General features: G+C 39.6%; 1 protein-coding gene across 3 annotated transcripts in view; it reads left to right on the top strand.

Moving 5' to 3' along the window:
* The window catches only part of 5-ht2a (5-hydroxytryptamine receptor 2A), a 66,931-nt gene that overhangs the window by 40,984 nt on the left and 12,349 nt on the right, over positions 1 to 13,598 (top strand). The window lies entirely within an intron of this gene.

Below are 13,598 nucleotides of genomic sequence, written 5' to 3'. Positions count from 1 at the left end.
ACCGATGAGGGTTAATTTGAAAACGCTACGAACTTTCTTTCCAACCCAACATATACATTTTTTGAAGTTAAAACTTCAGACGCAACGCGTGCACAATTGTTAGGCAGTGAATGAGTCTGATCCGTCACGCTCCGAGGTGAAACGCCATTCGGGTAAACTCGGGGGAGCCGAGTTGCGACGGACCAATCGAGCTGCGCTCCCAATTCGGAGGCAATCGCCGATCGTCGGGGACTCTGTTCGGGTCTCTCGCCCTTCTCCACCAATGAAAAATTCGTGAGGGTAACCACCCCACCGTACTTGCGATCCTCGCACACCCAAATTTTCGGCCGCGGTGTCATTAGTACAATGACAGTGAAAATGAACACACGTGGATTTCTGTGAGTGACCGTGACAAACGCGTCACTTGTTGTCGAGACGCGGAAAGTGTGCAAGTGTACGGCGCAATATGGCGACCGTTACGTGGTGAGTAGATCATTTATTTGGATTTTTATTATTTTTACAATAACATCTGTGCTTGTGTAAATTATTTATTTTTCACCAACCTAAATTTTTACTCAAATTTTTCGCGATAATTTCCTTTCGTGTCGCGACGATCGATTGAATTTAAACGAATTTGCTATTTATATTTTATCGTGCGATAGAAATCTTTATTTTTCTATTCATAGTGTTAAGTCGCATCAATCGCTCGGTTATTAGAAATTATTAGACGATAATCGAGGTTCCACTGTTCTTTAAAAAATTGTTCGATCACCGACAGTCAGAGTTGAACAAACATTTTATTGAAATAAAAATTTTTGCCCAACTCTGCTGACAGTAGAGAAACATTATTTCTTTTTCTGGTGGTTTTATTATGAACTTAAATCGATATAACTCCGACCGATTTCCTATTGTTGTGGACGGCAGCGTGGCCACAGGAACCGTGCAACCGTTAACTTGTTTACAAACACTTTCTGCTCGGCGAACAACTGGTCCAGCACGCGTAGCCTAAGCGACGAGTGAACTTCTCTATCTCGGATAACGAGTTAATTAACCTTACGAAACAGCGTGTAAGCGGTGAAGTACATTAGCACGGTCGACAACTTCGCGGCATCAAGAATAAGCCATTTTGACCTCTGATCAAATACGTGAATTTAGTCGTCGCTTTCACACGTACTTTCTCTGTCAACGCGGTTTTGCCGCTCGCGAAACTTTCGTCGGATAATTGTACCGGGACCATTTCCAGGAGAACTGAAGTCCGCGTGTATTGCACAGATAGCACCTAGAATGAGCTAATTAATTAATCTCACCGCGCTGAGCGCACGTGCGGCTGTCTTTAAACACTCTGGCCATTCCGGTAACGCGAGCTTATTTACTGCCGCGCGTTAACCGGAGTTTTCCTCCATTCGTTTAGTCCGCAATGGACAACCGATGTGCCGGGTGATTCAGCTGAAATTACTTGTGAACTATTTGGTATATGAAAAAATAGTCGAAACGAAAGTTGCATGGTTTCAAGAGTAGCTTACAATGTAGCTATATCAGTCTTTCTCTATTTTGCTATTTGATCGAGATACGAAGGTCACCTTGAATTTCTCTATCGTGAAGGGTAAATTTTAATCTTGTGGTTGATCAGAGAATTGCATCCTGAATTAAAAACTGTAGGGGTGTAGGGGATGAAAAGCTCATAGTTATTGAGATATTGCAAGGTTTGATGTAGAAAACAATTGTCGAAAATATTTAATTAAAAACAAACAGTTGAACAACGATAATAAGCTGGTGACATACGTGCCAATAATTGAAGGGGTGGATGGATAAAAGTGTAAAGTCACAAATTGTTTGTTTTCTGTAAAAGAGTTTTTAGTATCTTGTCCTTTTTTTGATGAATGAAGATAATAACACAATTATGGTTAATCTCTAATACAAAAACAGATAATAATTATCTTCATTCATGAAAAAAGGACAACATATTTTGTTAAAAACTCTTTCACAGAAAACGAACTTGACACCTTTATCCATGAACCCCTTCAATTATGAAAATGGTCCAAGTGAAAATTAAAAAAAAATGAGTATCAGTTATTTCATTCTAAGCTAAATTAATTCAATGTAATTTTGACGATATTGTCAGAAATGAACCGTTAGATAGTGGTTGTTATTTGAACATTATATGAAATTCATTTAGTAGTCAATATCCTTTTCCTTTAACCCTCGTGTCAATAATCAGGTACCCATTGTCAATTTCTTTTTAAAACTCTTTCAACAATTTTGCGGACAAACAGCAAAGTTATCGTTGCTTTTCATGCTCTCGAATGACCACGGATTAATTTACATTTCAGACATAAAAACATGCATAATTGATACTGTAAAGTACATCATTGAATATTGGGGAAAATATTGGTTATTCTTGAAATAAGAAACGTATGACTAGACTGTGGATCTTTATGCAAAATAAAAGATGTTTGCGTTGTCTGCAAGATGCAGGTGCCAAATAAAAAATGTTTTCATCTTTCAATTATCTTATTAAGCTGAAACTAATACACCGCTGTCCTTAAATCATGTGACCACTGCTTTAAATTGTGCGTAGCCATTTTTATCATAAATACATAAAATCCGCAATCTACATATGACAGAACATTTTCATAATTATGGACACGTGTACACAATTAATTTGAAAAATCTTGATTTCTGTAGCATTTCATTCGGCTACAGAAAATAATGGACACGATAATTGTTTGTTCCGAGCCGTGACCCAGCTTGCAAGGATTATCAACGACAGTAGTGATTGATCAGAGTGCAACAGCGACAGTTGATTACATATTATCCGCGGCTTGTGTGTCGGGCGATCTCGAAAATGGTCACCGAACAAGGTACCGAATCGACCTAGCCTAATGGAAGGTCTCTCTATCGAAACGTCAACTCTCACGAGTTCCACTCCTGAAGCGATCGAGCTCGAGCCACTTGCTGCGTATTAATACGAAATTGCCCCATAGACAGGCGTGACACAGGTTTCGCTGGAGAATTCGAGTCGCGGTCCAGTTGTCATGTTGTATAATGGATGGACTGCGCTCGACGGTAACAAGAGCCCTCCTCCAATCTGGCCAATTGCAGTCTGAACGAGCTGGTAATTGGTCCGCGAAGAATGGTCCTCCTCTGTGTGCCAAACGAATATTAATATATAATCTCCAACCTGTTAACCAGCGGATTTTACGATCCCTGAGGCTGCTTCGCTACCACAAAAAAAGCCAACACTTGACCCCTTTCGGTAGCCAGATAAAAAATTGTTTGGAACAAAATTAATTAGTTTTGAAAAAAATTCGGAAAAGAAATTTGTTCCCGAGGGATGGAGCTCACCTTCATTTTCTTAAATGGCACTACATATTTTTTAGCACGTAATATTATTGCTTATGCCCAGACAGCGGATTTTTATGCATTCATGTCAACAATTAGTAGGTGCAATTTGGAACGGTAAAAGGGATATTGGAAAAATTTTTGAGAAAGGGAAAGTTGTATGAATTTTAACCCTGAAGGGAGCGATGAAGTGATACTACTAATTAAAATTCTTATTTTCAACCTATTTTACATCAAAATTTAAAAATTTTTTATTTTATTTTGAACCTATTTTACTTGCTCGAGATTTAGAATTTTTTAATTTTATTTTCAACCTATGTTACTTGCTCGAGATTTAGAATTTTTTAATTTTATTTTCAACCTATTTTACTTGCTCGAAATTTAGAATTTTTTAATTTTATTTTCAACCTATTTTTTTTACTTTAAAATTAAAAGATTTTAATTTTATTTTCAACCTATTGAACATATTACGTAAGAAAATAAATTTTTCTTCTCCCTCTCCAGCTTGCAATTGAGGTGGAAAATTTTCATTCTGCGTAAAGATCGGCTGTCTACTTATGTCAAGACATAAAGTAGTTCAACGACCTAGTAACTTACTATCACCTTGACACGACCTTGAACTCGAGAATCCGTCAATCTCCACAAAAAAATTTCCCTTTCTGAATTTCCTTCGATTGCATTTTGCAGCCGACTAAAAACTAAATTAATTTTGATCCAAACATGTTTTCCTGGCTACCGGAAGTCAATTTCGAGGGTCTGGAAGCATGAAGGAGTCACCAGCGCGCACTTTGATCCGGAATTTCGAGTCGGAATAGACGAATCGAGGAAGTTTCGATCTGCTAGCCGCGCACGTACACATGTCACATGTGATTACTCGTGCGCGCACGTGCTCGACCGCTGTGTTACACTTACGCTTACTGTGTACGTAAATAAACGTATAAATAAGAATTCTGCTCGTGCCTGCCATACTTTCGATTCTATGATCTACCGTCTCACGGAACCCACGGGAGCGTCCAGGTCTCTTTTCATCTTTCAGGGTTCGGAGACTCCTCGAGCACTTCCAGGAACGTCCCGTGATCCTCCAGAGGCTCTCGATGAATCACTGTCTTACTTTGAATGATTATTCACTGAAAACTACAGAGAACTTTAATAATCCTCTCTGGCTCAAAAATATTTTAGGTCGAGCAAAAATCTTAGAATTTGTACACTCCCGTCCATAAATCATTGAACACTTCAACAAAATGGTAATTTAAGAATACAAGCATCCAGATTGATTTTATTGTTTTATTTTTATATATATTTGAATGCAAGATATTAAATACATATTCTCTGTAATTTAAAAATAATTAAAAAACAGATGGAGAAACTGTGGGATGATTATGGACACTTCGTACCATAAGACATTTATTCAGGTCCGTCTCAATAATTTACAATTTTTGTTTTAACAATCCAATCACTGTGTATATTTCATTTTTCGTCGCAAAATTCGGTATTTTTACGAACTCGACGGTCACTTAACTTCAACTCGTGAATAAGTGACTAATAATAAACGAAATTCTCAAATTTACAGTGAACTATTGGCCATCAAAAAATGCATTCATGTAATATCGAATATATCAGACAAACGACAAGGAGAGGGTTAAAATAAAACAGCTTCCAATTCCAAAAATGTAGTAAACTATTGGCCATCAAAAAATGCATTCATGTAATATCGAATATATCAGACAAACGACAAGGAGAGGGTTAAAATAAAACAGCTTCCAATTCCAAAAATGTAGTAAACTATTGGCCATAAAAAAATGCATTCATGTAATGTCGAATATATCAGACAAACGACAAGGAGAGGGTTAAAATAAAACAGCTTCCAATTCCAAAAATGTGGCTTCTAGCCTGACCAAGTATTGATTGTTCCACTGGAATACTTTTAAAAGCAACTTGAATTTTTCGAGAGGCTACTTGACAATAAGCAAAAGCTAGGTTTAGCACGATCCTGGCATTCAACCTTCTTATTCCCTATAGTGCACTTGTTCCTTTCTCATGAACCTTTTCCTTCCGGTCCAGTGGAACTCGGCCGCATTTTCGACTGGACCTGTTGCCCGGATGCTACCTGAACGCGAGCTACCTCCAGGACGTTTATCGTCGGATGCGCGTCGCAACGGGACTGGATCCTATTTATTAGACAATGGGAGCACGTGTAATGCGATGGCAATTAGCGTGCCGTGTACACATTGTTCTCCTCGGCACAATAACATCCGGGTACCAGCGAAACTGCGGGTCGTCGCGACGACTGGTCCGCGCTTTTCTCATCCGACCAGCAAACGCGCTCGATATCATCCGTTCGTACAGCTCCCATGGGGCAACGGTATCGCGGAAATCCTGCAAAACCGTAGAAAAGACAGAATCGCTTCCGGCCCGATCCGGGTTCGGCTATCGGGACATCTGGGCATTCACCATCCCCTACTAAAAAATGTCTGCGAGGGAAGGAACGTTAGGACGCCACTGGTGTTTAGAGGGTTGCCTAGTCTCATCAAACGAAACGATGCTGTTCGTTTCTGTTCCTTTCAATTCCTCCGCGTATCTTCTCCACGGAACTGCGTGAAGCTAAATATTGTTTTCTTCCCTTAGAATAAGTAGGTCTCCCAATTCCCAATCGTGCTGTACAGGAACGATCCAATCCACTGCCGTGTAGAGGCCGGAATATGTGATGTGGCAACAACGCATACAGAATTTCAGTCCGATCGAGGTACTGCATATACACAGAGACGGCCGCGATGTACCGCGAACGACTTCAGACAGGCCGGAACGTGGTAAATTTGGCAACGCTGTCTCAGTCCTATTTGAAGTGATTTGAAGTCGTTCGCGTTATACAGGGTCATCCGTTTTTAAACGGCCAAACGTTAACCAGCTGTAGAGGACCCCAAATGGAACAACTTTTACCGCTATCACTTTTTTGTTTCTACGTTGATTTCCAGATAATTGCAAAAAAAAACCATAATTTTTTGAGTTTACATAAAATTAAATATCTCAGGCCTCCAATGATAAATCTTGATGGTTTTACCTTTGTTTCGTTTAAAATAAGTAGGGGCATCTTTTTTATTGAATAAAAAAGTAGTTTCTTTGGCGTGGGGCACACCGTGGAGCCTGAAAGAAATAAGTTGGAAAGTGGCGGTGTGCCCCACGCCAAAAAAACCATGATCCGAAGATCATACAAAAAAGTTTATTCAATAAAAAAGATGCCCCTACTTATTTTAAACGAAATAAAGGAAAAACCATCAAGATTCATGATTGGAGTCCTGAGATATTTAATTTTATGTAAACTCAAAAAATGATGGTTTTTTGCAATTATCTGGAAATCAAGGCCGAAACAAAATAAGTGATAGGGGTAAAAGTGGTTCCATTTGGGGTCCTCTACAGCTGGTTAACGTTTGGCCGTTTAAAAACGGATGACCCTGTACAGGGTCTGTCCAGAAAGGAATGCGACCACATTTTTTTTTTTAAATCTATTGAACATATGAGTACAAACCTTTATATTGCTTCAAAGTAGGATCCTTGGGCGTCGACCCATTTTTTCCAGCGCGATTTCCATGCTTCGTATGCTCCCTGGAAGGCGTTATCTGGAGCCTCTCTCGTAGTACCCTCGTCGCAGCCTCGTCGAGCACTTCCAACCAAAACTTTTCCGTAGATTACGGGGAAAACAGTAAACGGTACTTCTTAGTTGGATCACGACACTTCCTCAACTCCCGTACAGTCCTGACCTATCTCCTGCCGGCCTATTCTTGTTTCCAAAAATTAAAAATGTGCTAAAAGGATGCCATTTTGAAAGCGTGGAACGCGTCGAAGAGGCTGTGACGAGGGTACTACGAGAGGTTCCAAAAAACGCCTTCCAGGGAGCATACGAAGCATGGAAATCGCGCTGGAAAAAATGTGTCGACGCCCAAGGATCCTACTTTGAAGAAATTTAATGATTTGTACCCATATGTTTAATAGATTTTTTTTTTTAAATGTGGTCGCATTACTTTCCGGACAGACCCTGTACTATCACGGCCCTCTGTTCCCGTAGCTTGATCGGACTGATGTTCTATCAGTATGCGGCGTTGCCATAACAGCTTCCGAAAAATTCCGCCAGCCGTCGCTCGTTTAATACCGCGGAAGCCGCTTCCGAAACTAGACGAGATCTCTCGTGAAATGGAGTTTGAAAATACTCCAGAGGCTCGCGTTGTTTCTCCTCGTTTCCCGCGAGCGGTGCGCGCGGGTTTACGACGAGAACATTTTCCTCTCAATTACCATGCCCGCGTCACCGTTAATTAATCCATTTTAATTCGACGTCGATCTCTCGTTCATATCCGTGAAAATTGAACGATACGGGCATACTTGTTCGAGATCCCGAGGTAATACCACGCGCAGCAAATATCACTTGTAAATTTTATCAGTGACCGCTGGTGCAAGTTTCATTCCAACGAAAAACGCGACGATTAAACTTTAACGTTCCCGGAATCGCGTAATCGACGCTTTACAATGTTTCCCACCAGCCCTGTTATTTCCCTGACTGTTCGATCGACGCTAATTTCATCGTGTTCTTGCACACCGACTTTATTCCTCGTTCCATTAACTCTCTAATTTGGACGTTGGTATGTTAATGCTGTTTTCTCTTTAATGTTGATTATAATTGACGGCTGTTCCCGCATTTCCAGCTGGTTTTATTCGCACGGTGTTTTAAAATCGCCAACACGTCGCCAAAGATCGAAGTAATAGTCCAGTTTGGTCGAAATTACGAGAAACAAAATGGCAGATTCGATGTGACAGTGGGGTCACTCCAGAAATTGTCGGATTTTCTTGAAAACTAGTGTTCCCATATTTTCTATGTCGCTGGTTATTCGACAGCAGATCTTTGTGCAAAATAAAAATTTTATACCTGATTATTAGACAGCGGATCTTCTTGCGAAATAAAAATTTTACATCTGATTATTAGACAGCGGAGTGTCGTGAAAATTAAAAATTTGGTACCTGATTTGCAACAAACTGGAGTGAAATAGAAATTTATTTTCTTTCTTAATACATTTAGTGGGTCGAGAATAATATATCAATGTTTTTAGTGTTTATACCTCTGATTTGCAACAAACTGAAGTGAAATAGAAATTTATTTTCCTTCTTAATACATTTAATAGGTTGAAAATAATATATCAATATGTTTAGTGCTTATACCTGATTTGCAACAAACTGGAGTGAAATAGAAATTTGTGGAAAATGATATAACAATATTTTCAAGTTTTTCCAATGTCTTTTTACTGTTTCAAATTGCACCTATTCATTTTTGTCATAAATGCATGCAATCCGCAGTAAAAATTAAAAAAAAACAGACTGCGGATTCAATATGGCGGCTGTGGTGCTACAAGGAATAAAATATACAATATTTCAATTTTTCAGATCATTATTTATGAGGACATTAAAACGAGATCATTAAAAACTTTGAGGAATTGCATAAAATCCGCTGTAAAAATTACAAAAAACAGAATGGCGGATTCAATATGGCAGATTTGGCGCTACAAGGATAAAATATACAATTTTTCCTTTTTTTCAGATCATTATTTATGAGGTCATTAAAACGAGATCATTAAAAACTTTGAGGAAATGCATAAAATCCGCTGTAAAAATTACAAAAAACAGAATGGCGGATTCAATATGGCGGCTGTGGTGCTACAAGGAATAAAATGTACAATATTTCAATTTTTCAGATCATAATTTATGAGGTCATTAAAACGAGATCATGAAAAACTTTAAGGAAATGCATAAAATCTCCGCTCTAATAATTATTAAGAAATACACACCGATTCCCCTGAATGAGTTGAGCTGGATTCTCCGTCGGGCTCGAGGTTGGGAGCCCTTAAATCGTTCTACAAAAACAATCAATCGATTTTTAAGGGGTGGCAGTTTATTGAGTTCTGAGTTCCGCGGCTCGTTAGCATCGAGGAAAACGGCGTTCGCCATTTTCATGTGGCGATCCTCGAGCGTCATCGAGCTTGAATCAGTCACGTTTTCCCGTCGTCAATGACTGGGCCGAACGAAGATGACGGCCAACGTCCGCAAATTGCAACGAGTACTTCGCTGCGACGGGATAGCAATCTTCTTTTCGTTCCAGTGACCCATTAACTTTGCCCCATTACTTCGCCTCTTCTATTATTGTCACGTCGGAGATTCGAAGGTGTACGAGAAGTGGATTCTCGAGAGACCCGGCCGTGTCGCGAGTAGGCGAAATACAGTTCTCACGGCACTTTCGATCCACTCCAATTTGATCCTTTTTTTAACGACGCGGTCGCTAGCCGAAAATTGAAAGCTCGAGTCCGTTCGTTATACCCGCCCATTAAAGAATTACATTTGAATAAATTAACAAATATTTCCATACTACATAGTAGTTCAATTTGATCTTGATTAATGAACATTTATTATGAACCAGCCGTTCTCCCGTGATGTCGTGACCAACGAACAGCATTTCATTTTTATTATAATAGAAGATGTGAAGTTTTGTGCGAGTCTCATATACGAAAATGTTGTTTTTAAAGTTCGAACTGACTTGGACCATTTTCAAAATTAACTGAATGACTTGTGAATGACTTAAAGCAATAAAAAGTACGAGTTTTATTAGAAACAAAAATTGTAATGAAATTATTTTTTCTAAGTGAAAACATTTCTTCATTTTGTTCTAAATGAAATATGCTGCAGTCCATTCGAAGTTAGGGGAGGTTTAAGTCGTCATTTCACCGGTGTAGAATTTGTTAAAAAATTTACAGGTATTCGAAATTTCCAATTTTTGCCCACTTTGACGAAAAACGGGCCTCGCTCAGGAATTTTTATCTCGGTAACTGTTTTTCCGATTGAGCTACATTTTGTTTTGTTCTATTCATAAAGAATTGTGTTATTATAAAATAATTCTTTCAACCTCGATAATTAACTTTATTCGGTGTGGGGCCAGAGTGATTTAAATTTTAAAATGAGCCCCCGTTTCAGGAAGAGTTTATTCATTATTTTTGTGTATTGTGTAGTGTAATTTCTTATCTAAACTATTATTTTATACACGGTGTCCCAAAACCAAGAACTCAGGAATCAGACCTTTCAAGGAAGCATATTTTCGGACACCCTGTATAACGCAGAGTATTTGAGTAATCTTCGCGTTGGATTGAAACCAGTCACCCGGTAGATCCGCGGTAATGACGCTGAACTCGATACGTGAAACTTACCGGGAAGCAATTTCCTTGAAGAATGGCCGTCTAGTTGGCGTTATACATGATAATCCATAACGTTATTACCATACCTATTCCAGGGCGAGCTATACCAGGGAATAAACTGCCTCTTACAAAGGAATTTTCTGCGAGGCGTATGACGCTTTGAAAAAACATCTCGTTTCATCCTGTTCGGATTCTTCCTGTTTCGACGTGGCTTTCGCTCCCTCAGGATCCTAGTCGATGATCCAGCGAGCACAAAAGACCCGTAGAAAATTCCATTTGAAGAGGGAGGAGGGTCCTCGTCCGCCATGCGCGCGCGCTCTTTAACTTTGTCACCGGAGTTTCTTCCTCGTGTGTGCGAAATACGAAATTATAATACGGTTCTCGAGGTCCTTGTGCGCCAGCCGCGCGTCCTATTTTCCCGATGCAACCGGCGACGGCTGAAGCATTTATGCAAGCCGACGATGTCGATCCTGTTCAATCCGATCGCTCGGTCTAGTATTTTATCTCGCAAATCGCCCGGATCAACAAATTCCCGATTGCTTAACAGATTATCGAATCTGGAGGCTGAAACTGTTCCGCGGCAGTGTGATACCCATCAGCCCACCTCGTTCGTTCCTCATTTCCACAGCTTAACCTGGCTAACAACAATCATGCTACTCGAAAGAGAATCAATTGGTAAACTCCATTTTCTATGTTGCTCCTTAATGGTAATCTGAGAATTTAAGGGGTGGTTCTCAAGGTTCGTATGCAAAATAATATTTTCTTACCTGTATTGCAACGAACTGCAGTGAAATGGAAATTTATTTTCATTTTTAATACACATTTACCAAGTTGAAAATAATGTAACAATGTTTTAAATTTTTCCCACGAATTTACTGTTTACACCTGATGTGCAGCAAACTGGAGTGAAATGGAAATTTATTTTCTTTTTTCAATACGTTGAATTGGTTGGAAATTGTGCAAGGGTATTTTTGAATTCTTCTACTGTTTTTACTGTTTTATATGTATATATAAATTGCACCAACTCGTTTTCATCATAAATGGATAAGATCCGCTGTCTACTGATATATATATTATCAGAAAATTTAAGGGATGGTTCTCCACGACAATGCGAGACGAAAATGAAGAATAAAGAAATTGCAGTTTCAGCTTTGTCTTTTAAGTATCGACAATTAAAAATCCGCCGCCTGAAATGTGCCTGTGTGACGTACGCAACGTGTACACCTCTGTCGGGCGGGTTGCCGCATTTTAGGCGGCGGATTTTTGATTGTGAATAACTAGGAAACGAAGGGGAAATCGCAATTTCTTTATTCCTCATTTTCATCTTGCATTGTCGCGAAGAACCACCCATAAAATTTCCTCCCACACATTTTTTTCGTAATTTAGACTTAAAGCACATTGTCCAAAGTTTCCATCACTATCTTATAAACTAATCTAGCTTGGCAGAAAAACAGAAATCGTTTGGTCCATTCACAAAGAAGTTATATAGTGATTTACAGTGTGTACAATTATGAGACTGACTGAAAGTAGTTCGAATAAACAAGAAATTAATTTGCAAGTACGTGAAGTAGAGAAGAATTTCTAGATGAGCACAACAGTATGACGGTCGGACGACTGTATTTTCCGAGTCACGTGGGACAAACTGATTTTATTATCTTCTCTCAGTATGGATGATGGCGTAGGATCCGGATTATAATATTCTGTATTCTCGCGAAATACGAGATACGAAATAAACAGTCTCGCGTGGCGGAAAGGGGTAGACGCGAGCGTGACACGAATGTTTCGGGCTTAGGTAGTGCGCGAGATAAATCGCGCATTCGATAACAGCAGGATTGTGAGCTCGGCACAATATCTGACCTGCTCCGAATCCGCTTTATCTTTGTCTAGCCGGGACGCACACGGGACGACGAAAACCGGGGAACTTTTTCCACGGCAAATAAAGCTACAACGATACTCTCTCCCTTTCTGAACGTTTCGGTTTATCCGTGACCGTAATTCGAGAAAAATTATCTGCCCCTAGCTGCTCCGACTATTTCTCTCTGTTCGTCTGACTTCCCCTCTCGGTTCTCCTCTCTCTCGTCGATGGGGGCAACGTTTACCCCCAGTCGGAACGGGATTCGAATTTTTAATGCGAGCAGTCTACCAAAGAATCATTTTATCACCGATTCCAGGGGTCCCGGCTGAGTCAGCGAAGGATGCCACGTGAACAAATTACCTCAGCTCAAAAACTATCACATCACTCTGTGAACCTTCAGTTACTCGCATCATCTCCACTTTTTACATAAATGGTTTCGTGGAACTTTATATCACTCCAACATTAATAAATTGTGCAACAAGATCAGAAGATTGTGTTCAGGATTGGATGGACATTAGACCCTTCATGCACGTCATCGCATTCCTGCCAGGAACCTTCTACTCATCTTACCAAGATACACACATGTGATATTCTATGTAAATTTTTTATCGAAGAATAAAGAATATTATCTCCAATAGCTGATGTGTTCTTTTTAACCCACCCTGTACATGAACGTTCGATCTGATTAGGAAAATTGCGACGGCTACATCCTTCGATATGATATTCTCCTAATACATAACCCCATTTTCGAAATTTTCGGACGTTTGGCTTGTCGTTGAGTTGTACTACTAAATTTTGTGCCACCTCCTTCGATATTATGCAATCCTAATACTTTCTCAATTTTCGAGGTTCTCGAAAAATGTTCGGACGTCTGACTAGTCGTTGACTTGCACTACTGAATTTCGTGCCACCTCCTCTGATATCATGTTCTCCTAATACAAAATACAATTTTCGAGATTTTCGTCAATTTTTGGCCGTCTGACTTGTCGTTGACTTGTACTACTGAATTTTCGAAAATTTTCGGCCGTCTGACTTTTCGTTGAGTTATACTACTGAATTTCGTGCCACCTCCTTCGATATCATGTGCTCCTAATACAAAGTTCAATTTTCGAGATTTTCGAGAATTTTCGCCAATTTTCGACCGTCTGACTTATCGTTGACCTGCACTACTGAATTTCGTGCCACCTCCTTTGACATCATGT

The sequence above is a fragment of the Lasioglossum baleicum genome, chromosome 10, assembly GCF_051020765.1.
Source record: "Lasioglossum baleicum chromosome 10, iyLasBale1, whole genome shotgun sequence".
NCBI classification, from domain to species: Eukaryota; Metazoa; Arthropoda; class Insecta; order Hymenoptera; family Halictidae; genus Lasioglossum; species Lasioglossum baleicum.
The sequence above is the reverse complement of the archived record's forward strand: the minus strand, read 5'-3'. Positions and strand labels throughout refer to the sequence as shown.